Source organism: Anomaloglossus baeobatrachus, chromosome 6 (assembly GCF_048569485.1).
Source record: "Anomaloglossus baeobatrachus isolate aAnoBae1 chromosome 6, aAnoBae1.hap1, whole genome shotgun sequence".
In the NCBI taxonomy this organism is placed as follows: Eukaryota; Metazoa; Chordata; class Amphibia; order Anura; family Aromobatidae; genus Anomaloglossus; species Anomaloglossus baeobatrachus.
In genome coordinates, this window is record NC_134358.1 from 448,958,233 (window position 1) to 448,984,825 (window position 26,593).

General features: G+C 44.7%; 1 protein-coding gene across 5 annotated transcripts in view; it reads left to right on the top strand.

Moving 5' to 3' along the window:
* Window positions 1-2,673: 2,673 nt before the first annotated feature.
* Window positions 2,674-26,593, top strand: part of AZI2 (5-azacytidine induced 2) — a 92,377-nt gene continuing 68,457 nt past the window's right edge. Inside the window, exons 1-3 of one of the 5 annotated variants that reach the window (XM_075315255.1) lie at window positions 2,675-3,027; window positions 3,799-3,897; window positions 23,814-23,838. The gene's annotated coding sequence lies outside the window, so the exon portion shown is untranslated. Of the gene's footprint in view, window positions 3,028-3,798; window positions 3,898-23,813; window positions 23,839-26,593 lie in introns of all 5 variants that reach the window. The other 4 variants (XM_075315254.1, XM_075315256.1, XM_075315257.1 and 1 more) reach the window with 4 other exon arrangements.

Here is a 26,593-nt window from a genome sequence, read left to right on the forward strand (position 1 = left end):
TCAGGACCCGCACCCAGGCTTGCAGTCTCTCACTCTAGGACTGTTGTGTTTATATCAGTGGAATAACAGTGCCCGGTACCTCTCACTCATCATATATATATATATATATATATATATATATATATATATATATATATATATATATATATACACAGTCATATGAAAAAGTTTGGGCACCCCTATTAATGTTAACCTTTTTTCTTTATTGCAATTTGTTTTTAGCAAAACAGCTATTTCACTTTCATATATCTAATAACTGATGGACTGAGTAATATTTCTGGATTGAAATGAGGTTTATTGTACTAACAGAAAATGTGCAATCCGCATTTAAACAAAATTTGACTGGTGCAAAAGTATGGGCACCCTTATCAATTTCTTGATTTGATCACTCCTATCTACTTTTTACTGACTTACTAAAGCACTAAATTGGTTTTGTAACCTCATTGAGCTTTGAACTTCATAGGCAGGTGTATCCAATCATGAGAAAAGGTATTTAAGGTGGCCACTTGCAAGTTGTTCTCCTATTTGAATCTCCTATGAAGAGTGGCATCATGGGCTCCTCAAAACAACTCTCAAATGATCTGAAAACAAAGATTATTCAACATAGTTGTTCAGGGGAAGGATACAAAAAGTTGTCTCAGAGATTTAAACTGTCAGTTTCCACTGTGAGGAACATAGTAAGGAAATGGAAGAACACAGGTACAGTTCTTGTTAAGCCCAGAAGTGGAAGGCCAAGAAAAATATCAGAAAGGCAGAGAAGAAGAATGGTGAGAACAGTCAAGGACAATCCACAGACCACCTCCAAAGACCTGCAGCATCATCTTGCTGCAGATGGTGTCAATGTGCATCGGTCAACAATACAGCGCACTTTGCACAAGGAGAAGCTGTATGGGAGAGTGATGAGAAAGCAGCCATTTCTGCAAGCATGCTTCAAACAGAGTCGCCTGAGGTATGCAAAAGCACATTTGGACAAGCCAGTTACATTTTGGAAGAAGGTCCTGTGGACTGATGAAACAAAGATTGAGTTGTTTGGTCATACAAAAAGGCGTTATGCATGGAGGCATAAAAACACGGCATTCCAAGAAAAGCACTTGCTACCCACAGTAAAATTTGGTGGAGGTTCCATCATGCTTTGGGGCTGTGTGGCCAATGCCAACACCGGGAATCTTGTTGAAGTTGAGGGTCGCATGGATTCAACTCAGTATCAGCAGATTCTTGACAATAATGTGCAAGAATCAGTGCCGAAGTTGAAGTTACGCAGGGGATGGATATTTCAGCAAGACAATGATCCAAAACACCGCTCCAAATCTACTCAGGCATTCATGCAGAGGAACAATTACTATGTTCTGGAATGGCCATCCCAGTCCCCAGACCTGAATATCATTGAACATCTGTGGGATGATTTGAAGCGTGCTGTCCATGCTCGACGACCATCCAACTTAACTGAACTGGAATTGTTTTGTAAACAGGAATGGTCAAATATACCTTCATCCAGGATCAGAAACTCATTAAAAGCTACAGGAAGTGACTAGAGGCTGTTATTTTTGCAAAAGGAGGAGCTACAAAATATTAATGTCACTTTTATGTTGAGGTGCCCATACTTTTGCACCGGTCAAATTTTATTTAAATGCAGATTGCACATTTTCGGTTAGTACAATAAACCTCATTTCAATCCAGAAATATTACTGAGTCCATCAGTTATTAGATATATTAAACTGAAATAGCTGTTGCAAAAACCCAAATTGTTATAAAGAAAAAAGGTTAACATTAATAGGAGTGGCCAAACTTTTTCATATGATTGTATATATATTATATACAGTACACATGTTTTGTTTCACCGCATTTATAAATGCCCGATCTGTCAAAATATAAAATTTATTTATCTGATCGGTACATGGCGTAGCGAAAAAAAAAATTCCTAACACCAGAATTACGGTTTTTGGTTGTTGCAACATTGTAGTAAAATAAAATAACAGATGACAAAAACATCGCATCTACACAATAATGGTATAATTAAAAACATCAGCTCAAGACGCAAAAAATAAGCCATCACTGAGCCCAAGATCCTCAAAAATGAGAATGCTACGGGTCTCGGAAAATGGCAGTAAGAGCACTGTTCTTTTATTGGCAAAACTTCAGAATTTTTTTAACCCCTTAGATAAAAGTAAACCTATTCATGTTTGGTGTCTATGAACTTGCACTGACCTCAGGCATCACACAGATTTATCAGTTTTACCATATAGTGAATGTAGTAAATAAAAGACCCCAAAAACAATCATGGAATTGCACTTTTTTTGCAATTTCACCGCACTTGGACTCTTTTTCCCATTTTCCAGCACAATATGTAATAAAACTAATAGTTTCATTCAAAAGTACAACTCGTCCAGCAAAAAATAAGCCCTCATATGGCAAGATTGATGGAAAAATAAAAAAAAGTTATGGTTTCCAGAAGAAGGGGGAAAAAACTGAAAATGAAAATCAGAAAATCGCCCAGGGGTCAAGGGGTTAATTGTGAAATCACAAAATAATAACCATAACAAAATCATAAGGAGGAAAATAACACAACTTGTCCGGTAATAGCAGACACGTGACTGCTCCAGTCATTAGCTCAGTGCTGTGACGTCACCCACTGACGCCGCACAACAACAAGCAAGGAAGGCGCCGCGGATCACGTGACCGGACTGCAACCGAGGCTTAGAGCGCAGCGTGTCAGTGACAGCACACAGCCGGTTGTGCACGCCGGCGACACCGGGAGGGCAGCCTGAGCCGTCATGAGTGCTCCGGTCCCCTCCGCACCGTGTGATATCCAGCAGCTGTGTTCTCCGGTGTCCACTCGCACCCGGGACAGCTCAGTGCAGTTTTGCAGCTGCTGGAAACAAAACCAAAAGTAACCTCTGTGTCCGGAAGAGCCGCAGTTCCGCCCTCCAGTCCTCCGAGGGCAGAGTACCAGGTATTCAGCTGGGGAGCCCGGTCCGGGGTGCACCGAGCCGGCATTGATGAGCCTGTGCCGGCGCTGCTGTGTGTGAGGTGAGTGCGCACCGTGTATGCCTCTGTGTGACGCTGAGGGTGTTATATCTGGATTATCAGAGTAGAATCCAGACTACAGCCCCCTAATCCCAGCTGTGCTGCCCTCCGACTGATCATGTTCAGGGCTCTGTATTACAGCATCCTACAGTGATGTATAAGGCCATCACTGGGCATCCTGTCACCCTCGGGGGCAGCACTGTGCCCCAGACCCCGGAGCGCGGGCAGCGCTGTGCCCCAGACCCCGGAGCGCGGGCAGCGCTGTGCCCCAGACCCCGGAGCGCGGGCAGCGCTGTGCCCCAGACCCCGGAGCGCGGGCAGCCCTGTGCCCCAGACCCCGGAGCGCGGGCAGCCCTGTGCCCCAGACCCCGGAGCGCGGGCAGCCCTGTGCCCCAGACCCCGGAGCGCGGGCAGCCCTGTGCCCCAGACCCCGGAGCGCGGGCAGCCCTGTGCCCCAGACCCCGGAGCGCGGGCAGCCCTGTGCCCCAGACCCCGGAGCGCGGGCAGCGCTGTGCCCCAGACCCCGGAGCGCGGGCAGCGCTGTGCCCCAGACCCCGGAGCGCGGGCAGCGCTGTGCCCCAGACCCCGGAGCGCGGGCAGCGCTGTGCCCCAGACCCCGGAGCGCGGGCAGCGCTGTGCCCCAGACCCCGGAGCGCGGGCAGCGCTGTGCCCCAGACCCCGGAGCGCGGGCAGCGCTGTGCCCCAGACCCCGGAGCGCGGGCAGCGCTGTGCATTATATGTGGTTTTGGGTTTACTTTATATCTAACTTTGCAGGTGACGTCTAGAAGGACCGCAGGATCCGCACAGTACGGTGCTGACTGGTCACTGTGGATTTCCACAGATTGGCTGTGGAAAGTCTCTGCAGCAGATCTGGTATGTGCAGCTTTATTGCCAGGACTGAATGTCTGTCCATATTCAACTCAGGAGGATATTAAAGGGATTTCCCACTTCTAGGAAAATGAATTCCCAACACTGTAATATAACGGAGCCGGTCCTGCACCTCCCCAGGTCCGGCACCAGCTCCCTGCCACTGCTCAGGTCTCGGTGTTTCGGCTGCAGCAATGACATCATGTCGACAGTGCGCTTCACTGTAGCCAATCACTGAGCTCAGGACCTGAGTAACGGCAGGGAGACAGTGCTGGACCCAGGGAGGCTGAGTGGAAAATCCCTTTTCGCAGAAATTGTACTCTGGATAAAGATTTTATTGAACAGGCGGGGGTCCTAAAAGGCAGATTTCTGAATAAAAAATACCCACATTCAGTGATCAAAAGAGCCTATAACGAAAATTTAAAGTCCCAACAAATAGATTTGATCAAAGGGAAAAAGAATTACTTAGATACTAAAAACAAGACTAAAAGTGATCCCAGTTTTTCTTTAAATTTCCTGACTACATATAGTAGGGATGGTGTGGCCTTAAAAAATATCATTCAAAGACACTGGAGCATTCTTCATAATGATCCCTTTTTGAAGGATGTTCTCCCAATAAAACCCGGCATTACGTTTAGGAGGGCATCTACTTTAAAGAATCAGCTAGCCCCCAGCAGGCTTAGGACGTTTTCCCCAGGACCAATAATCAATAAACCCATTGGAGTTTTTAAATGTGGTACGAAAAACTGTCTATGTTGTAGATCCATACAACATAGAAGGTTGTCTTTTGGGTCTTCTCCAGGAGGCACTGAGTTCACCATTAAGAGTCACTTGACTTGTCAATCTGAATTTGTTGTCTATCTCATCGAGTGCGACTGCAACATGCGTTATGTGGGCAGGACCACGCAGGCTCTTCATAACCGAATCAATTTGCATAGACACAATATAAAAATTGGGTTTATGCTCCATGGCCTATCTAGGCATATGACCATGGTTCACGACAAGAAGTTCAGCTTAAAAGTGACTCCTATTGAACAGATACCCCTAATCGTAATGAATTACTAAACAAAAAAGAAACCTATTGGATCTACAAACTTAACACGCTTAAACCTATGGGGCTTAATGAGGTAACCGATCTTTTTCACTAGTGGTTTTTAGATTGAAAGATTGATGAGATGTATATCTATTAGTGAAATAATTTTTTCCACATCTATTTTCCCTTGTATTCACATGTTTTTATATTTTTTATACATTTTATCCTGACAATTCGGGGTTTTAAGTTTTTTTTTGGGATCAATCATTTTTTAAAAAAATCCTTACAGATATATATATATTTTTTTAATTGTTTTATATGTATATTTGTCGTTGTCTTGTTTTTAATGCCTGTTTTTTTCTGGCTTAATGGTTTTAATCCAGCTCATTACCAGGTCTCACCTTATATCTTAACATGATACAATTTTAGATATTATATATATATGTTTTATATTAATGTAATTTTTGTCTGTATCTGCCTTTCCTTTTTATAATTCTTGTATATTGGTTTTTTTATTTGTGTGGGTTATTTACATATGTGTGGGTGTGTGATATTCACGCACGTATGTGTGTGATTATTTCCACAGGTATATGCATGTGGATGCCTTTATTTTTTGCTTCGGAGCATCTTGTGGTGCGTTGTCTTTGTATTTCACTTTTCACCCTTGAGATCACCATTCGACTATCTTGGTTTTTATAAAAGGTTTTTTTCCATCACATTGGTATAATGTTTGCACTTTCGTCCATGGAAATAGATAATCCAGATACGTATATGCCGGCGTATAAGACGACTGGGCGTATAAGACGACCCCCAACTTCTGCCCTAAAAATATAGAATTTGGGATATACTCACTGTATAAGACTACCCCACTCCCAAATGAAAAAAAGTCTGCTTTGATTGCAACATGTTAATTTTAATTCCGCGAGAGCCGTACAATATGTTTTTAAAGGGCCATTGACAGATCAATCGCTCCAATCTTCACTTAGTACAGCAAGGAATGCTCCTCCCTGCTGTATAAAGCCACAACTGGACTGAAACAATGGTACTACACTCTGCTACAAACAGACACACACAACTCTGCTACATACAGACAAACACACACAACTCTGCTACATACAGACAAACACACACAACTCTGCTACATACAGACAAACACACACACACAACTCTGCTACATACAGACAAACACATACAACTCTGCTACAAACAGACAAACACACACACACAACTCTGCTACATACAGACAAACACATACAACTCTGCTACAAACAGACAAACACACACAACTCTGCTACAGACAAACACACACAACTCTGCTACATACAGACAAACAAACACACACAACTCTGCTACATACAGACAAACAAACACACACAACTCTGCTACATACAGACAAACACACACAACTCTGCTACATACAGACAAACACATACAACTCTGCTACATACAGACAAACACATACAACTCTGCTACATACAGACAAACACATACAACTCTGCTACATACAGACAAACACATACAACTCTGCTACATACAGACAAACACACACAACTCTGCTACATACAGACAAACACACACAACTCTGCTACATACAGACAAACACACACAACTCTGCTACATACAGACAAACACACACAACTCTGCTACATACAGACAAACACATACAACTCTGCTACATACAGACAAACACACACAACTCTGCTACATACAGACAAACACACACAACCCTGCTACATACAGACAAACACACACAACCCTGCTACATACAGACAAACACACACAACCCTGCTACATACAGACAAACACACACAACCCTGCTACATACAGACAAACACATACAACTCTGCTACATACAGACAAACACACACAACCCTGCTACATACAGACAAACACACACAACTCTGCTACATACAGACAAACACATACAACTCTGCTACATACAGACAAATACACACAACTCTGCTGCTCTGTGGGGCCTGCACCCGCGGCTCGGCGGGTACAGCACCCGCGGCATCGGCGGGGGGGGGGGGTTGGCAGGGCATACATCTGGGGGGTTAGAAGCAGCTCACCGGGGCCCATAATGGGGAGGCGGGGAGGGCATTTACCCGATTAGGTCACGGTAGAGAGGGGGCCACACAGCGCCGGACAGAAGCTCGCCTCCTTCATCTGTGGGACTGAGAAGGCGGTAGCTCCGCCCACAGATGAAATTCAAAACAGGATGTCTGCGCGCCTTAAAGTGACGGCGCCGCAGATTGCTGCCGAGGACTGCGGTCCCCGGAACTCAGCCGGGGGCAGCAGAACTATAAAGGCGAGTGGGCCCCGGCCAAGGGACAGGAGAACTGACGAGGCCGAGTGGGCCCCCCCGGCTCTCCAGGGCCCCGGCATTTGCCCATAGACAGGTAGGAGCCCTGTCTGCGAGCCAGATACGGCCATCAAAAGAGCCATATCTGGCTCGCGAGCCATAGGTTCCCGACCCCTGCTGTATGATATATACCGTATTTTTCGCTTTATAAGACGCACCTGATTATAAGACGCACCCCCAAATTTGGTGAAGGAAAAGAGAATTTATTTTTTTTAATGTTAAATGGGGTCCATCTTATAATGCCAGTGTCCCTCTAACAAATCATATAGGGTATATGTCCCTCATAGCCCCCCATCCTAAAATTAGCCCCCTTAATCTGGATATGGCCCCCTTATATTGAATATAGCCCCCTTGTGATGGCACACGTTCCCCTGTGCTGCCTATGGTCCCCTATGGATTGCACACGTTCCCGTGTTAGATAACGCCCCCATGCTGCTGCCCATGGCCCCTATAGATCGCACAAGTCCCCCTGTGTTAGATATCGCCCCCATAGTGCTGCCCATGGCCCCTATAGATCGCACAAGTCCCCCTGTGTTAGATATCGCCCCCATAGTGCTGCCCATGGTCCCTATAGATCGCACAAGTCCCCCTGTGTTAGATATCGCCCCCATAGTGCTGCCCATGGCCCCTATATAGATCGCACAAGTCCCCCTGTGTTAGATATCTCCCCCATAGTGCTGCCCATGGTCCCTATAGATCGCACAAGTCCCCCTGTGTTAGATATCGCCCCCATAGTGCTGCCCATGGCCCCTATATAGATCGCACAAGTCCCCCTGTGTTAGATATCTCCCCCATAGTGCTGCCCATGGCCCCTATATAGATCGCACAAGTCCCCCTGTGTCAGATATCGCCCCCATAGTGCTGCCCATGGCCCCTATATAGATCGCACAAGTCCCCCTGTGTTAGATATCGCCCCCATAGTGCTGCCCATGGCCCCTATATAGATCGCACAAGTCCCCCTGTGTTAGATATGGCCCCCATAGTGCTGCCCATGGCCCCTATAGATCGCACAAGTCCCCCTGTGTCAGATATGGCCCCTAGGCTGCTGCCCAAAGTAAAATAAAACCCTCTTTCCTTACCTCCTCCAGCGCTGAGCTCCCTCCTGTCTGGCTCCGTGCTTCTGTTCCTCCACTTCCTGGTTCTCAGTGCGGTCATGTGATCGGCACAGCAGCCTGAGCTCTCTGCCTGCCTGATCACAGTGGAAGCAGGGACACTGGGAGAAACGCTGCAGGGGTAAGTAAAGCTTTTTTATTTTAGAATGAGCAGCAGCCTGGGGGCCAAATCTAACACAGGGGTGGGCATGTGCGATCACACTGGGACGCAGGCTCATATAATATGCACCGCTCCCCCAGCCCCTCACTGCGTGCGATTTCAGCACCATTGGAGATGGACAGCGGCTGTGCATATTATATGAGCGGGTGCAGGAGATCAAAGGCTGCAGCCCGCAGCGTTCCCCTGTGCTCCAGAGCTGCTGCCCCCACCTCCCCTGGACGCTGCAGTGTACATATATATATATATATACACCCCCCCCCCCCGTATATCCGGCGTATAAGACGACCCCCCACTGTAGCCATTATTTTAAGGGGGTAAAAAGTCGTCTTATACGCCAGTATATATGGTATTTGTTTTCCCTTTTGACAGTTGTAGGGAATGGCACAGGCCGTACAGCTACTTGAATTATCCAGGTTCCTTTGTCTGAACTCCCCGGGTTTGATTCTCACTGAAATTCTGGCTGTGGAATACCCCTATAGTGCTCTTTATAATTTCATGTATGTTCCTGTGCATAGCATTAGATTCCCGTGGCTATCAGCACGGCAATCTTTTTTTCTTTACACCGCATGCGCAATAGTGTTTTTTCCCATGCTTTTGAACTTGCTCGACCCCGCACATTACTCCGGCTTCTTATCTTGCTTTCCGCATGCGCATTAGTGTTTTTTCCCACGGTCTTGAACTTCATGACCCCAGTGCTTTTGATACCTGTAGCTCCTTTACTCTGGACCCCTCACATGGTGTTCACTTGCACCACTAGGGCTTTGCCTTTTATAAGATGATGCTGTTTTGAGGAAATAAAACATTTTTTCTCTATGTTCACCTCTGTCTGCACTGTTTGGCCTAAGGGTCTTATCCTCTAAAACACTTGTTTCATAGACTGATTCTATGTTTCTGTGGGTTCGATTCTGACCCATCCTGCTGGTTCACATATTGATTATCACCACCCCCCTTTTTTCCTATATATTTTGTCATTAATAATAAATACACGGCACTCATTTTTCTTTTTTTCTTTTTATTATACTGGATTATTGATGTTTATTTTAACAGATATTTCTACAATGAAGATAAGTTGGTTTTGCATTCAAATCATGTTACTACGTCACATAGTGAATGTATAGAATTCCCGCCGATTTTTTTCTTTTTGAAGTGGGCGGACCTATGACGTCACACTTGAAGGTATATGTTTTCAGCCCATTCTGTGTCTGTGGATTTTGATGTTTCTTGTGCCTGTATTGTCCTGAGGAAGGGAGCAGAGCCTCCTGAAACGCGTAGACCTGAGCATGGAATAAAGTTACGTTAAATTCATCTCCTGCATGAGTGGTCGTTGGCGCGGTACCAAAATACCCTGTTCTCATAGAATAATTCTACTCATCCAAGGGGTAACTGCTGCCGCTGACCCATTGTCTATGCCCGTATAGTGGTTGTGACTTTCACAACTCCACTTGGTGAGTAACCTATGTGATTTTCACCCTATTTGTTTTTAGGGTAAGACCCTATTGCGCTCTCTTTCCACAGTGTTTCTGTTGATTATCCTGGAAAATCCCTTTAACATACACTGCTCACTTTATACAACCATTAGTGATGAGCGAATACTAAATATTCTGGTTATTCAGAGCAAATCCCTAGTACTAGTCCAATAATGAGGGAGAGCCCGCATTGTCTGAGAATGGCATGCAATAAATAAAAAGTGTAAATTCACATATTGCAACTGTACTATAATGCAAAATTAGATTTTTAGCAAACAATTGATCTTTTTTTTTTTCTTTTCTGAGCAACCCCTGCCACGTCACGGCAAATCTCAATAGGGGGGGGTCCTACTCTATATTTTCATTGTGCCATGCGGCCTCCTAATTACATTAAAAGCAGAACCATATTGAAACAACACATACCTGTAACATTACAGAACCGCTTCCATGTTGTAAAAAATTTGTTACTTATTGGTCCCGGTGGCTGACCCCCATCATGCCGTGCCCACCTGGTTTGGTTTGAATACTCTTTCTATCAAAATTAATTTTGGTGGCTGTTCACACTCAGCCACCTCACCCTTTTCAACAGGCATTGTTAATTAGGCACCATTTACTTGGGCCTGCTCCGCCTTCATTCATGGCTGCTGGTTTGGCAATGTGAGGGCCAGTTCTGACATTGTCCTTGTGTGTGGTATCTGCTGCACATGCTGGGCCTGGGCTGACTTTATTATTCGCACTGCCTCTCCTTGCAGCATGGAAGCGGTTTTGAAATGTTACAAGTAAATGTGTTGTTTCAATATGGTTCTGCTTTTAATGTAATTAGAAGGCCGCGTGGCACAATGAAAATACAGAGTCTGACCCTCACATTGAGATTTGCCGTGAAGTGGCAGGGGTGGCTCAAAAAAGGGATCAATTGTTTGCTAAAATCTCATTTTATATTATAGTACAGTTGTAATAATTAGTGAATTTACACTATTTGTTGCATGCCATTCTCAGACAGTGCGGGCTCTCCTTTTTTATTGTTACTAGTACTATTCCAGAATTTGTCACAAATAGTGAACCTAATGCAAGTCAATGGGGAACACAAGCATTTGTCTGGGAAATCTACAAGAAAACTGCTCAGGTTCTCATTGACTTGCATTAGGTTCATTATTCATGAATACTGGAATAGTACTAGTTGTTTAGTACGAATAACCCGAACCAAAATATTTTGTATTTGCTCATCACTAACCACCATACAGTGCTATAATAATGCTGACATACAGATCATACATTATCCTATCATGTAGAGGTATAATACTGCCATATATTGTTATAATAATGACATACATATAGTTTTTAGTGTTTTAATATTACTTTCATACATTGCATAAACACCATAGTGCTATTATAATACTGATATACACTTGTGTAACTTGAACCTTGTGTCACCCCCACCTCACTCCATTGTGGATTGTAAGCTCTTATGAGCAGGGTTGTCATTATTTTTGTATCTTCTATAACTGTTACCATCTAGTGTTATGAAAATACCGATCTACAATGCTGAGATTATACCGCCTTAGGGTGCGATCATATCTTCATGATATATGGATGCAAGGTGAGAAAAAAAAAAACAACCTTTTCTGGCAGGGAATCTCAGCAATTTTATATACACAGATATGATCGCACCATTAGGCCCTGTGTGCACACTCCGTTTTTACCCGTGTGGTTTTTTTTTTTTTTCTCGCAGAAATTTCTTGAGGAAGTGGTTGTAACTCTTCTGCAGATAGTCCCCAGCAAAACCTATGGAAAAAAAAATTAGCTGTGCGCACACTGCGTTTTTTTTCTGAAGAACATTCTTTCTACAGAATTTCTTGAGAAAAAGAATGTGCATGTCACTTCTTTTCTGCAGGTACCTGCGTTTTCTGCCATAGATAATGGTAAAAAACGCAGGGGCCAACCTGCGGAAAAAAACGCATCAAAAAGCGGTAAAAACACATGCGTTTTTTGGTGCATTATTGGTGCGTTTTTTGAACGCAAGTGCGCTAATCTTTCAGACTCAAGAAATTTCTTGAGAAAAATCCTTTTTTCTAGTGCACACAAGGCGTTAGGCTGGAGTCACACTTGTGTGTGATTCGCTGAAGGATCACATCACCCGGACCAGCTCTCCTGCAAAGAAATATATGAAGCTTGACCGGCTTCTGTAAAGGAGACAAGCCTGCCAGTCCGGGCGGTGAGATCCTCACATGAGATACACGCAAGTGTGACTCCAGCCTTATAGTGATATAAAAATCACATTATACCACCCTGTAGTGCTGAAATAACAGTGCCACACAATTGACTAATAATAATCTTCTATAATTAGGCTTCTGTAGTCCGATACATAAATATACCCTTACAAACACTATACAGTGTCTCCACCCATATCCTGTCCACCGCCATTAACTTGAAATCGAGATAGAGAGAAAAACAGTGAATTACAAAGTTGTAGGGCATCATCAATTCAATATGAATCGACACCTGGCATACAGAAATGATATCATTAGAACGTGTAAAACTTACAAGGCTGTGGACGTGAAGCGATACCTCATGGAGACCTTCCTACAAGTCATTGGGTATGGTGGCTGCGTGGAGTGGCCTCTGCGCTCACCTGACCTGACCCCACTGGACTTCTTTCTGTGAGGTCACATCAAACAGCAGGTGTATGCGACCCCTCCACCAACATTGCAGGACCTACGACGACATATCACAGATGCTTGTGCAAACATGTCACCTACCATATTGCACAACGTGCAGCAAGATACAGTGTGCTGGCCAGAGTCCAGATGTGCATTGCAGCTGACGGTGGCCACTCTGAGCATTAAAGTTAAATGAGCGCCATATAGTGACCAGCATTCAGTGTTTTTTTTTTTTTTTTTTTGGGGGGGGGGGTCATGGGTTTCATATCGTAGCATTTCTGTATGCAAGGTGTCGATTCGTATTGAATTGATGATGCCCTACAATTTTTTTAATTCACTTTTTTTCTGTATCGTGTTCCGTTTGAGATAATAATGCTAACTCCGTTATTTTCCACCAGGTGGAGCTATAGGTGGTTTCATTGCGTAGCGCATGGCTACTTTACTATACCTAGACACCATTTTTTTACCTATAGCTGCCGCCGTTCTCAAGTTAATGGTGATGGACAGGATATGGGTGGACACACTGTATATGACCACCCTGCCTACCATCGTATCCTCCCAGAACAATATAAATATATATACAACCCTGATCTCTTCTGTGGTTGGTACCACGGTCTCCTCCAATCTCGGCCTGTGAGAAGCTCCGATACCTTGGAACCTTACTGATCAAGCAAGTGGGTGAGAAAAGGCTCCATGTGCGTTGTGGTGGAATTATGTTAGGACTGGCTGTAGACGTGCCCGCGCTGTGTACTCTTATTCCTGACACTCCAGTGCAGATAATGCACATTACTGATAAGTAGAGAAGTGCGAATAGTATCTATTCCTGTTCAGTTCATGTTTACAGACTATAGAGTACTATTCCAGTATTCGTTACGACAAAAAAAAATGCTCCATTTTCTCCATTGACTTGTATTAAGTTCGTTATTCATGATGAATACCGGAATAGTCCTTTGGGATTCGTTACGAATAAGCCGAACACTAATAGTTACTATCCACTCATCATTCCTGACGAGGTTTCTGCCGTTTTTGTGCCATGTTATAAACTGTTTTCCTAAGTCGCACAGATTCAGAAGGATAAAGACGTCTTGTCACTTTTATGTATGAGGAAGTGGTGTCGTGTGAAGCCTGATTTACTGCTTTTCTCCCCTGGATATACACCTCGCTGCCTGCCGGTCTGGTATTCTCACGTGAATTGTCTCTGCTGTCATTTATCTGCTTCTTACTCACCACTTAATGTCACAGAGGTGGAGTCTGAGCATAAACCTCTGACTTCTCTATTTTTCCACACTCCACTCTGATTTTACCGACTTCACCAAAACTGACCTGCTCTTCAGTGCCTGGTTTTGGTGCATGTTTTTAGCCACAGTTTAAGTATATGTATTCACTACCTGAACATAAGGAAAGTACCGTAGCTGTGTTTTGTAGTACTGTTTGGTGTAGTACAGTCATATAATGCAGTATTTATTGTCCCTTGTTAAGTTGTTGAACAGTTTCCTTGTTATAAAAGGGTTTTCTGAAATCTTGTGACTGCAGTCAGTTTAAAAAGAAGAAAAAATAACACCTGACCTTTGCTGCTCACTTTCCCAAGGTTCAGCGCTTAGGCTAGTTTCACACATCCGGCTTTGGCGCACGCCAGTACAGTGTATACAGTACAGTGGCAGCGCGACAAGCTCCGGTCACATGCTGTCATGTGACCTGGAAGTTACAGCGCTGCCACTGTACTGTATACACTGTACTGACGTGCGCCAAATCCGGCGAAAAGCCGGATGTGTGAAACTAGCCTAAGGCTGTGCCGCTTCTGGTGCCTGTTATTGTCTGCAGCGCGAACGTCACATCAGCAGCGCTGCAGCCAATAACTGAGCTCAGCAACGGTCCAAGTTGACAACGTGAGCTGCTAAAACCCTCCAAGGTCAGTTATTGGCTGCAGTGTTGCTGACGTGACAATTATAGACACCAGGAGCAGTGGTGAAGATTCAGCATTGGACGCGTAAGTAAAAACCATTGATAAATATATATTTATTTTTTTTTAACAAAGGTTTTAAAGGGAACATTTCATGTCAAAAAGCGCTATTAACCTGGAGATATTGGGTTAATCTGCTGGTTAATAGCATTCTAAAGCAGTGCCTCTGTCGCACTAAAAACACGGCTGCAGGGAAGAAATTTACTTTATTCCTTCCAGCAGCCTCAGGCTTTCAATTTTAGCAGTGTGGCTTCAGTCACTGCTTAGTACACAGTGAGGAACGCCTTTACCACTAGAAGTCCCAGAGAGGGGTCATTTAACATTTCTACCTTTTGGAACCCAGAGAGCTCGAAATTTCTGGGACTTCTAGTGATAACCACCACCAGGCACTAACTGATAGCTGTCTCCTCAGTATCCCGTAGTCTTCAGTTTTTCAGCATGGGCCCTGGCAAATTGCAGATGGTCATTATGTGCATGGGCTTTGAGAGGCTTCCTTGCTGGACAACACACATGCATGCCTTTCTTCTGCAGCACACAGTTTGTTGGTATCTGTCTTTGTGACATATTGACCTATTTGTTCCCGTATTAGCAGTATTTTGTAGTATTGTTTGGTTTAGGTATACCTACAGCTATATAATCCAAGTTTAGCTCATCTATGGTCCCTTGCAAGGTTGTTATTCAGTTGAAGCTTTCTAGTTTCTGAAAACCCCTATACTTTGACTGCAGTTGATTTAAACACCCCACCCCTCAAAAAAACTGTCCTTTACTCACCATCCCATGGTCAGTGCTGAGTCACTGCTGTTGTGTAATTGTTGAAATTAGAAAAATATTTAGCACAAACCTAGTTTACTGTGAAAACCAAATTCACTATGATAAAGTGAATGGTGTCACTCAAAACTACATCAGGCTTCCTAAAAAATAAAAAAGCCATCAGACAGCTATCTTTAAATAAAAATCAAAGCTGTGGTTCTTAAAGGGAACCAAACATCAGGATTTTCGTGTATAAGCTGCAGCCAGTGCAGTACTGGCACTATCATGCACAGTGTGTACATACCATTAGGGGGCAGCTCGGGTGTTTAGGCAGTGAAATACAACTTTATAAAGTTTGAAATTTCGTGCACTTTTTGATTGACGTGTGCACCTCTGCAGATAATGTCCGGGCGGGTTATGCAGGAGTTCCCCGCCCCCCCCCCCCCCCCCACCAGCCTGTTCCTCCCTCTCTCCTGATGTCCGGGCGGGTTATGCACGTGTTCCCCGCCCCCCGCGCCGCCTGTTCCTCCCTCCCTCTGGCTGTATGTAAATATCTAATCTTCAGAAACATGGCGCCGGAGTGGGCCTCTGCGCATAGCGCTCATCTCCGGCGCCATGTTTCTGAAGCCCCCGCATTACACAACTTGGTGTCTGAGAGGGCGGCGCCACAGCGATGTCACACCGGCTGGTGTGTTGGCCCGGTGTCCTGGGGCGGCACGATACAGGAGCAGCAGGTAATCGCGTCCTCCGGTCAGCTGTTCTGTCCTGTTCTAATCGCGCGCACTCCCGCGGTCACAATGGGCTGTGAAGAAACGAGGGCGCATGCGCCGCCCTCTCAGACACCAAGTTGTATAATGCGGGGGCTTCAGAAACATGGCGCCGGAGATAAGCGCTATGCGCAGAGGCCCACTCCGGCGCCATGTTTCTGAAGATTAGATATTTACATACAGCCAGAGGGATGGAGGGAGGAACAGGCGGCGCGGGGGGGCGGGGAACACGTGCATTACCAGCCCGGAGAGAGGGAGGAACAGGCTGGTGGGGGGGCGGGGAACTCCTGCATAACCCGCCCGGACATTATCTGCAGAGGTGCACACGTCAATCAAAAAGTGCACGAAATTTCAAACTTTATAAAGTTGTATTTCACTGCCTAAACACCCGAGCTGCCCCCTGATGGTATGTACGCACTGTGCATGATAGTGCCAGTACTGCACTGGCTGCACCTTATACAGGAAAATGCTGATGTTTGGTTCCCTTTAAAAAGTGAGTGGTAAAAACAAAGAATTAGCCTTGTGTCAGTGCAGTTAAGTCATTTGTAATGTCACGTCAGCTATGGGGACTAGCCGTACAGGGATCAGCCTCGTGTCCAAGATCAATGCCATCGACGGAGGGAAGAAGGTCACACACCAGCAGAGGTCTAAGTATGGAAGACTACCCGTTTATTAGACATTAATACATATTTGTTCAGTATCCTTTTGGGCGTAACAAATGGATAACAAACAGAACTTGGATATCTTATTGGTTGCATTAGCCTCTTACTGATGTGGTTATATTACATAATTGAATATTCATTTCAATCTAATGTGTTTATGGGTTACATCTCAAGTCTTTGGTTAACATAATGTGGCCATACTGCCATTGTTGTGTGCATACCTCAAACCTTATCTATGAGAACTGGACATGCTTTCTCAGCAGGCAGCTTCAAAGCCATAGATGGAGAATTTGAATGTTCTTTTAGAGATAGCTTGAAGGTCGGTGTGTGCAGGAAATTTATCTTTCAGAAATTCAAACCTAAAACTATTGTCTTTTAGAACACTACAGAAAATAGAGGTCAGTGTTATATTTCACAAAGGATGCCACCATTACAGTAATATTTTATCATATTTGTTGGCTTTTTTTTTTGTATCTGTATATACACAATATAAGAAGGTTGCACACCCCTGTTGCCATGTCAGATTTCTGTCATGCAAAAAAATATATTTATTTTACAAAGAAAAATAATTTTAGGACTTTTTACACCTTTACTTTCCCCTATAATTTGTACAATTCAATTAATTCTGGGTGTATCTGTCCCAGTTTTAGCTGCACAAAAACACCCCAAAGCATAATGCTACCTCCACCATGCTTTAGTGTGGGTATAGTGTTCTTCTGGTGATGTGTAGTGTTGACTTTGATCCAAACATAGCTTTTGCAATTATGACCAAAAAGTTAAACCTTGGTCTTCTCAAACCACAACATGTTTCCCCACTTGCTTCTGTCAAAATTGAGGTAGGTTTTGTCAAAACGTAGCCAGACTTGGATGTTTTTCTTTGTAAGAAAAGTCCTCTGTCTTACCCCCCCCCCCCCACCTCACATGCCAGACATATAAAGAATGCGGGACATAGTTGTCACATGCAGTGCACAACCAGTACTTGCCAGAAATCACTGTAGATTGTTTTATTAAAGTAGTTGTCCCAGTCTAAAATGACTAATCTACAGTCATTTTATATGACTGCATACTTGTGAATCCTCACATTGTACTTGCTGTGCTGTGAAGATTCTCTAATGTCCGAGTAGGGAAAAAGTGGTCACGCAATATGCCTACTGCCGGCCACATTCCGACTAGATGTGTGCAGCCTTGCTCAATGCAAGTGTATTGAGCAAGGCTGTGCCCATCTAGTCAGAATGTTGCCAGGAGTATGCATATCATATTCTTGTGACTGCCATTTCAGTCTCTGACACTGATGAATCTTTACAGCTCACAGTGAGTACAATGTGAGGATTCACAAGTCTGCAGTGACATAGTGACACGGAGCGACTGCAGACTTGTGATTTTAGACCAGACAACTCCTTTAAAGAGACTTGTCAGCACAGAATGACTGTTCAAACCAAGTATAGGTGCTTGTGCATCACATTGACAGACATTCATGTACATTTCCTCACCTGCACCCCATCCCCTTCTTTGATTGACCGCTCTGGCATCATAGAGCCAGAGAAGGGAGGATATGGATGGGAAGGGGCACTTAAATGTTTGCCCACACCATGTTGCACCAAGCACCTCTACTCGGTTTGAGCAGTCATTCTTGGCTGGCAGCCTCCCGGACTAATTTCTTTTTGTCTTTTCTTCAATTTTTGAGGGGCGTCCAGTTCTAGGTACTGTCACTGTTATTCTAAATTTAAGACATACCTTGATGACCTTCGTCAGGGCGCCATCATATATCTAATGCCTTAGAATTTTATTTTATTTTTATTATTTTTTTACCCCTCTGACTCAACTTTCAACAATGAAACCCCCTTTACTGTTTTGTAAGCTGTGCATGAACCATGACTTTCAGTAAAATACAACCAAGAAAATGTCACCAAAATTTGATAAAGAACAGCTATAGAACTTTACATATTGAATTAAAAAATTGCTGTAAGGCTATGTGCGCACTAGGCGTTTTTTTCACGCTGCGTTTTTTATGTGCGTTTTTATGTGCGTTTTTGTCTAAAAAACGCACCCGCGGCTAAAAAAACGCGGCAAAAACGCATGCGTTTTTGCCGCGATTTGGTGCGTTTTTTGCTGCGTTTTTGCTCACTGCGTTTTTAATCAGTGCACAATGCCATTAAAGATTGTTGATGAAAAAAAAAAAAAAAAAAAAGGTCTGATGTCATTTCCTTCTTCAAAATGTTCATTGTATGCAGGAGAGCAGACAGCTGCAGAACTAGTGTATGGAGGAGAGCAGACAGCAGCTGCAGAACTACAAGTCTCAGCATCCTCCATTCACTAGTGTATGCAGGAGAGCAGACAGCAGCTGCAGAACTACAAGTCTCAGCATCCTCCATTCACTAGTGTATGCAGGAGAGCAGACAGCAGCTGCAGAACTACAAGTCTCAGCATCCTCCATTCACTAGTGTATGGAGGAGAGCAGACAGCAGCTGCAGAACTAAAAGTCTCAGCATCCTCCATTCACTAGTGTATGCAGGAGAGCAGACAGCAGCTGCAGAACTACAAGTCTCAGCATCCTCCATTCACTAGTGTATGCAGGAGAGCAGACAGCAGCTGCAGAACCACAAGTCTCAGCATCCTCCATTCACTAGTGTATGCAGGAGAGCAGACAGCAGCTGCAGAACTACAAGTCTCAGCATCCTCCATCCAGGACTGTATGCAGTTTTTTGCCCAAAAAGAAAAAAAAAATGACATGGGCTTCGCCATATTTTTGTATGCTAGCCGGGTACAGCAGGCAGGTACGGGCTGCCCCCAACCCCCAGCTGCCTATTTGTACCCGGCTGGGAACCAAAAATATAGAGAAGCCCTTTTTTTTTAATTATTTCATGAAATAATTAAAAAAAAAAAATGACGTGGGCTTCGCCTAATTTTTGAGTCCAGCCGGGTACAACTAGGCAGCTGGGGATTGGAATCCACAGTGCAGGGTGCCCATGCTTTCTGGGCACCCCCACTGCGAATTGCAGTCCGCAGCCACCCCAGAAAATGGCGCTTTCATAGAAGCGCCATCTTCTGGCGCTGTATCCAACTCTTCCAGCTGCCCTGGTGACGGGTGGCTAGCCAGGTAATAATGGAGTTAGGGCTAGCTGTATATTATCAGCTAGCCCTAAGCCCGAAATTCATGGTGTCACGCCAATATTAGACATGGCCACCATGAATTTCTAGTAATGATAAAAAAAAAACACAACACAGAGAAAAATATTTTTATTAGAAATAAAACACAACACAATTAGTGACTCCATCTTTATTGAAATAAACCCCCCTCCGCAGTAATCCTGGGTCAGGGTCCCGCGCCGTCCAATCCGGATCCAATATCATCTGATCGGTTTGCTGGAAGGCAGAGCGATCAGATGATGTGTCAGGTTCAAGGATGTGAATCACATCACACATCAGCTGATTGTATAAAAGCCGGTTATACAATCAGCTGATGCATCAGTAGAAAAAAAAAAAAAAAATAATACTCACTTATGTGCTGTGGTGATTACCGGCAGCTCCTGCAGCGATCGATTGGACAGGAGTCTGATCCTATACGATCGCTGCCGGAGCTGCCGGTAATCAGCTGATGAAGTCCCCTGACGGCAGGATCAGCTGATAGCCGGCCGGCGCGAAAAAGCCGGCGACACCGCGATCAGCTGATGCGTCAGGTGACTGCATCAGGTGATCAGCGCCAGGTCCTGCAAGCAAGGTCCTGCCCCGGGGAGACTGCACACAGCCAGAGCGGCGGGACCGGGAGGAGATGGGAGCGGGCATGGCACCGGGACCCTGCGGACAGGTGAGTATATGACATTTTTTTTTTTCTACTGTTCACTTTGGTTTTCGCCGCTGCCTCCACCTCCCTCCCAGACACGGAGCTGACATGCACAGGACGGGAGGTGGAGGCAGCGGTGACGGTACCGGGAGGATTCATGCTTCTGTGTTTACCAACAGAAGGAATCCTCTTCCTGTACACGTCACTTTACTGCCCACCCCTTGCGTGTATAGCTGCGTTTTTAGTCATAGAAACGCGGCTATATGCGTTTTTCATTGCGCTTTTAACATCTCATTGAATTCAATGAGTGAAAAACGCAGTGGAAAACGCAGAAATAATTGACATGCTGCGTTTTTGTGGTCACCACAAAAACGCAGCTAAAAAAAAACGCTGTGTGAGGACAGCACTTCTGAAAACCCATTGACATTGCTGGGGAAGCAATGTCACTGCGTTTTCAGCACAAAAACGCGGTAAAAAACGCCGCTAAAAACGCGGCAAAAACGCCTAGTGCGCACATAGCCATACGGTACATGACCCTCTTTTAAAAAGGAAGAATAGGCGTGCTCAAGTAGGGTTCCACCCTAGTAGCAAATATTCAGAAAAGCTTGGCATGCCACGGTTATGCAATACCATAATGATTTCATTTCAAAATTGCCATCTACTGCATGTGTCTAATTGATGTTTCGCCGTATTTTTCTTCATCAGTAGCGCCCTTGTCTCTTCCAGGTCGGTCCTGCTATTCCACATTTACTCTAGTATTGATGTGCTTTTAACTCTCTGCAATGTTTCTGATGAAGACCAAATGGGGAGAAATGTCAGACATATGCAACAGATTGCAATTTTGAAATAATATTGTGATTGTACCGCATAAAAGTGTAGTGCCGAGCTCTTATGAATGAGTTTAAATGTGGTTGGATCATTCTGAACACAACCCCTTCCCTAATTATAAGGCTATGTGCGCACTTTGCGTTGAGTTTGTTGCAGTTCTAAACGCATCCTCTGGCAGAAATTGTCTTTTGTCAAATTTGGTTTTGACCACAAAAACGCTAAAAATACGCTTGCGTTTTTACATGCTTTTTAATTGCTTAAAGTCAGATGCGTTTTGAATAGAAATACACTACTAAATAAAGTTTAAACCTTCAAACACTATGGAAAAAAAGGCAAAAAATAAAAATCATGCATAAAATTATACACAAAATAGCTTATTTTATTAAAATGATAACTGTGATCTAAGGCTGGGGCCACACGGGCACTACTGCGATCCACTTGCATGAGACTCGGCTCGTGCTGGCAGTACAGCAGAGCCGAGTGTCATGCCTGTGTGCTTGCAACTGAGGTCCGTTCGTGCGAGCAGACCTCAGCTGCGGGGGGCGGGCCGGCACTCAGGAGGGGAGGGAGGGATTTCTCTCCCTCTCTACTGTGTAGCCGGCTATTGCCATTCTCGCACTGCACTAGCAGTACACCGATGTACCGCGAGTGCAGTGCGATTTTTCTCTCGCCCCATTCACTTGAATGGGTGCGAGAGAAAGAGACTCAGCTTACAATCGCAGCATGCTGCGATTGTTTTCTCAGTCCGATTAGGGCTGAGAAAATAATCGCCCATGTGTGCTGACACACAGGCTAGAATTGGTCCGAGGGGAATGCGATGTTTTATCGCACTCCACTCGCACCGATTTTCTCGCCGTGTGGCTTAGCCCTAAGGCTGGGGCCACACGGGGACTACTGCGATCCCCTTGCATGAGACTCGGCTCGTGCTGGCAGTACAGCAGAGCCGAGTCTCATGCTTGTGTCCTTGCAACTGAGGTCCGTTCGTGCGAGCAGACCTCAGCTGCAGGGGGCGGGCCGGCACTCAGGAGGGGAGGGAGGGATTTCTCTCCCTCTCGCCTGTGTAGCCGGCTATAGACATTCTCGCTCTGCACTAGCAGTACACCGATGTACCGCGAGTGCAGTGCGATTTTTCTCTCGCCCCATTCACTTGAATGGGTGCGAGAGAAAGAGACTCAGCTTACAATCGCAGCATGCTGCGATTGTTTTCTCAGTCCGATTAGGGCTGAGAAAATAATCGCCCATGTGTGCTGACACACAGGCTAGAATTGGTCCGAGGGGAATGCGATGTTTTATCGCACTCCACTCGCACCGATTTTCTCGCCGTGTGGCTTAGCCCTAAGGCTGGGGCCACACGGGGACTACTGCGATCCCCTTGCATGAGACTCGGCTCGTGCTGGCAGTACAGCAGAGCCGAGTCTCATGCTTGTGTCCTTGCAACTGAGGTCCGTTCGTGCGAGCAGACCTCAGCTGCAGGGGGCGGGCCGGCACTCAGGAGGGGAGGGAGGGATTTCTCTCCCTCTCGCCTGTGTAGCCGGCTATAGACATTCTCGCTCTGCATGCACAGTACACCGATGTACCGCGAGTGCAGTGCGATTTTTCTCTCGCCCCATTCACTTGAATGGGTGCGAGAGAAAGAGTCTCGGATTACAATCGCAGCATGCTGCGATTGTTTTCTCGGTCCGATTAGGGCTGAGAAAATAATCGCTCATGTGTGCTGACACACAGGCTAGAATTGGTCCGAGTGGAATGCGATGTTTTATCGCACTCCACTCGCACCGATTTTCTCGCCGTGTGGCTTAGGCCTAATAGTTATGCTTCAAATAGCATTAAATTATTGATTTTCATAAATTTAATTGTCGGACTGTTTGTGTAAAGGGACATATCACACCCTTAATATAATGTCAAAAACGCATGCGTTTATTTTGTCAAGCAAGAATGTTAAATGCTAGGATTTTGATGTAGAATGCGTTTTGAAACTTCTCATTGACTTTGTTATCAAAACGCTGCCAAAATGGCAAAAACAATTGACATGCTGCTTCTTTAAACGCAGAGATTTTGCCAAATTTTCTGCAACTGAAAGGCAGCGTTTTTAACAGCATTGGGCGCACAAGAAAGCCCACTTTCCCGTAGACTTTGCTTGAAAATCAAAACGCATGCATTTTGGCATTAAAACGCTGCAGTTCAAAACGCTGCGGAAACGCATGAAAAAACGCAAAGTGCACACAGCCTAAGACAGGGTGTTCACAGCTTTGCAAACACATTATTTTATTTTTTTTTTTTTTTTTTTTTTTTTACACCTCTAAAATGATATGATTATAGGTGACAAAGGTGGAAAAAGTTCTCAAATGATTCTTGGCTTTTTTTTTCTTTTTTTGTGTTACAAGACCAAAGCCTGGCAGTTTAACACGGGTACGTAGGTAAAAAAAAAAGTTATAATTTTAACGGGTGTGCAGAATTGTTATATCTATTGTGTGTATTTATACACACACATTTAGGCTATGTGTGCACGTGTGCGCTCTGCACCGCACCGAAAAGGTGCGCTTCAGAGCGCAGCTGAAAAGCTCCGTTCTGAAGCGCATGGTGCCGGCGAGAACGTGCGCTCTGCCTGCAGCTCCTGCCATAGACAGAGCAGGGGCTGCCGGCAAAGCGCACGGAAGAAGTGACATGTCACTTCTTAGAACGCAGCGATTCGGGCAGCAGCCGAAGCGCTGCGCTCTAAGACGCCATGTGCGCACGGCCCCTGCACAATCTCCATAGACTGTGCAGGGGACGCAGGGCGCATGCAGTTACGCTGCGCTACAAAGCGCAGCGTAACCATGAATTACGCACACGTGCGCACATAGCCTTATATGTAATATACACTACAGTTCAAAAGTTTGGGTTCATTCAGACAATTTTGTCTTTTCCATGAAAAATCATACTTTTATTTATCAAATGAGTTTCATAATGAATAGAAAATATAGTCTAGACATTGACGAGGTTAGAAATAATGATTTTTACTTGAAATAATAATTTTATCCTTCGAACTTTTGCTTTTGGCACAGAATTCTCCTTTGCAGCAATTCCAGCTTTGCAGACCTCTGACATTCTAGGTGTTATGTTAATTTGCTGAGATAGTCTGGAGATAGTTCACCCCATGCTTCCAGAAGCCCCTCCAACAAATTGGATTAGCTTGATGGGCAATTTTTGCTAACCATACGGTCAAGCTGCTCCCACAACAGCTCAATAGGGTTGAGATCTGGTGACTGGGCTGGCCACTCCATTACAGATAGAATACCAGCTGCCTGCTTCTTACCTAAATAGTTCATGCATAATTTGGAGGTGTGCTTTGGGTCATTGACCTGTTTTAGTATGAAATTGGCTCCATCAATCGCTGTCCACAGAATATGGCATGGCGTTGCAAAATGGAGTGATAGCCTTCCTTACTCAAAATCCCTTTTACCTTGTACAAATCTACCACTTTACCAGCACCATAGCAACCCCAGACCATCAAATTACCTCCACCATGTTTGACAGATGGCGTCAGGCACTCTTCCAGCATCTTTTCAGTTGTTTCGTGTCTCACAAATGTTCTTCTGTGTGATCCAGATACCTCAAACTTTGATTCGTCTGTCCATAACCCTTTTTTTTAATCTTCCTCTGTCCAATGTCTGTGTTCTTTTGCCCATATTAATCTTTTTCCTTTTATTAGCCAGTCTCAGATATGGCTTTTTCTTTGCCACTCTGCCCTGAAGGCCAGCATCCCGGAGTCGCCTCTTCACTGTAGACGTTGACACTGGCATTTTGCGGGTGCTATTTAATGAAGCTTCTAGTTGAGGACCTGTGAGGCGTTGATTTCTCAAACTAGAGACTCTAATGTACTTGTCTTGTTGCTCAGTTGTGCAGCGTGGCCTCCCACTTTTTTCTACTCTGGTTAGAGCTTGTTTGTGCTCTCTTCTAAAGGGAGTAGTACACACCGTTTTAGGAAATCTTCAGTTTCTTGGCAATTTCTCGCATGGAATATCCTTCATTTCTAAGAACAAGAATAGACTGTTGAGTTTCACATGAAAGTTCTCTTTTTATGGCCATTTTGAGAGTTTAATGGAACCAACAAATGTAATGCTCAAGATTCTCAACTAGTTCAAAGGAAGGTCAGTTTTATAGCTTCTCTAATCAGCAAAACTGTTATCAGCTTTGCTAACATACTTGCACAAGGATTTTCAAGGGATTTCTAAACATAAATTATCCTTCTAAAGGCCCCGTTACACACTGAGACTTTCTAGCGATCCCACCAGCGATCCCAACCTGGCCGGGATCGCTACAAAGTCTCTAGTGAGCTGTCAAACAGGCAGACCTGGCCAACGACGCAACAGCGATCCGGACCTGCAGAACGACCCAGCTAGTCATTGGGGACGTTGTAAAGCAGCTTTTTGAAAGGGAAGTCGCTAACTAAGTCGCTGTAAAGTCCTTTTACACACTGAGACTTTCTAGTGATCATGCTGCACAGCGGGAAACAAAGGACTAAAGAATGGTCCTGAACGATTTGTAGCGATCAGCAACTTCACAGCAGGAGCCAGGTCGCTGATGTGTTTCACACACTGCAATGTCGCTGGGGAGGTCGCTGTTACGTCACAAAACCGGTGACGTTACAGCGATGTCGTTTGCGATGTTGCAGTGTGTAAAGCCACCTTAACACAGGCTAGTTTCACACATCCGCCACACTCCAGTACAGTGTAATAAAGTACAATGGCATTGCGGCTACCTCCCGGTTTCATGCTGTCATGTGACCGGAGCTTGCTGCAATGCCATTGTACAGTATTAACACTGTACTGGAGTGTGGCGGATCCGGCGAAATGCCGGATGTGTGAAACTAGCCTTAGCAAACATAATGTACCATTAGAACACTGGAATGGTGGTCGTTTGAAATGGGCCTCTATACACCTATGTAGATATTGCATTAAAAACCAGACGTTTGCAGCTAGAATAGTCATTTACCACATTAACAGAGTGTATTTCTTTTTAATTTGTTTTTCAATGAAGCTAACAATAATGTGCTTTTCTTTCAAAAATAAGGAATCATCTAAGTGACCTAAACTTTTGAACTGTAGTGTATATAATAAATTTATATGTATGTATGTATGTATGTATGTATGTATATGTATGTATATGTATATATGTATGTGTT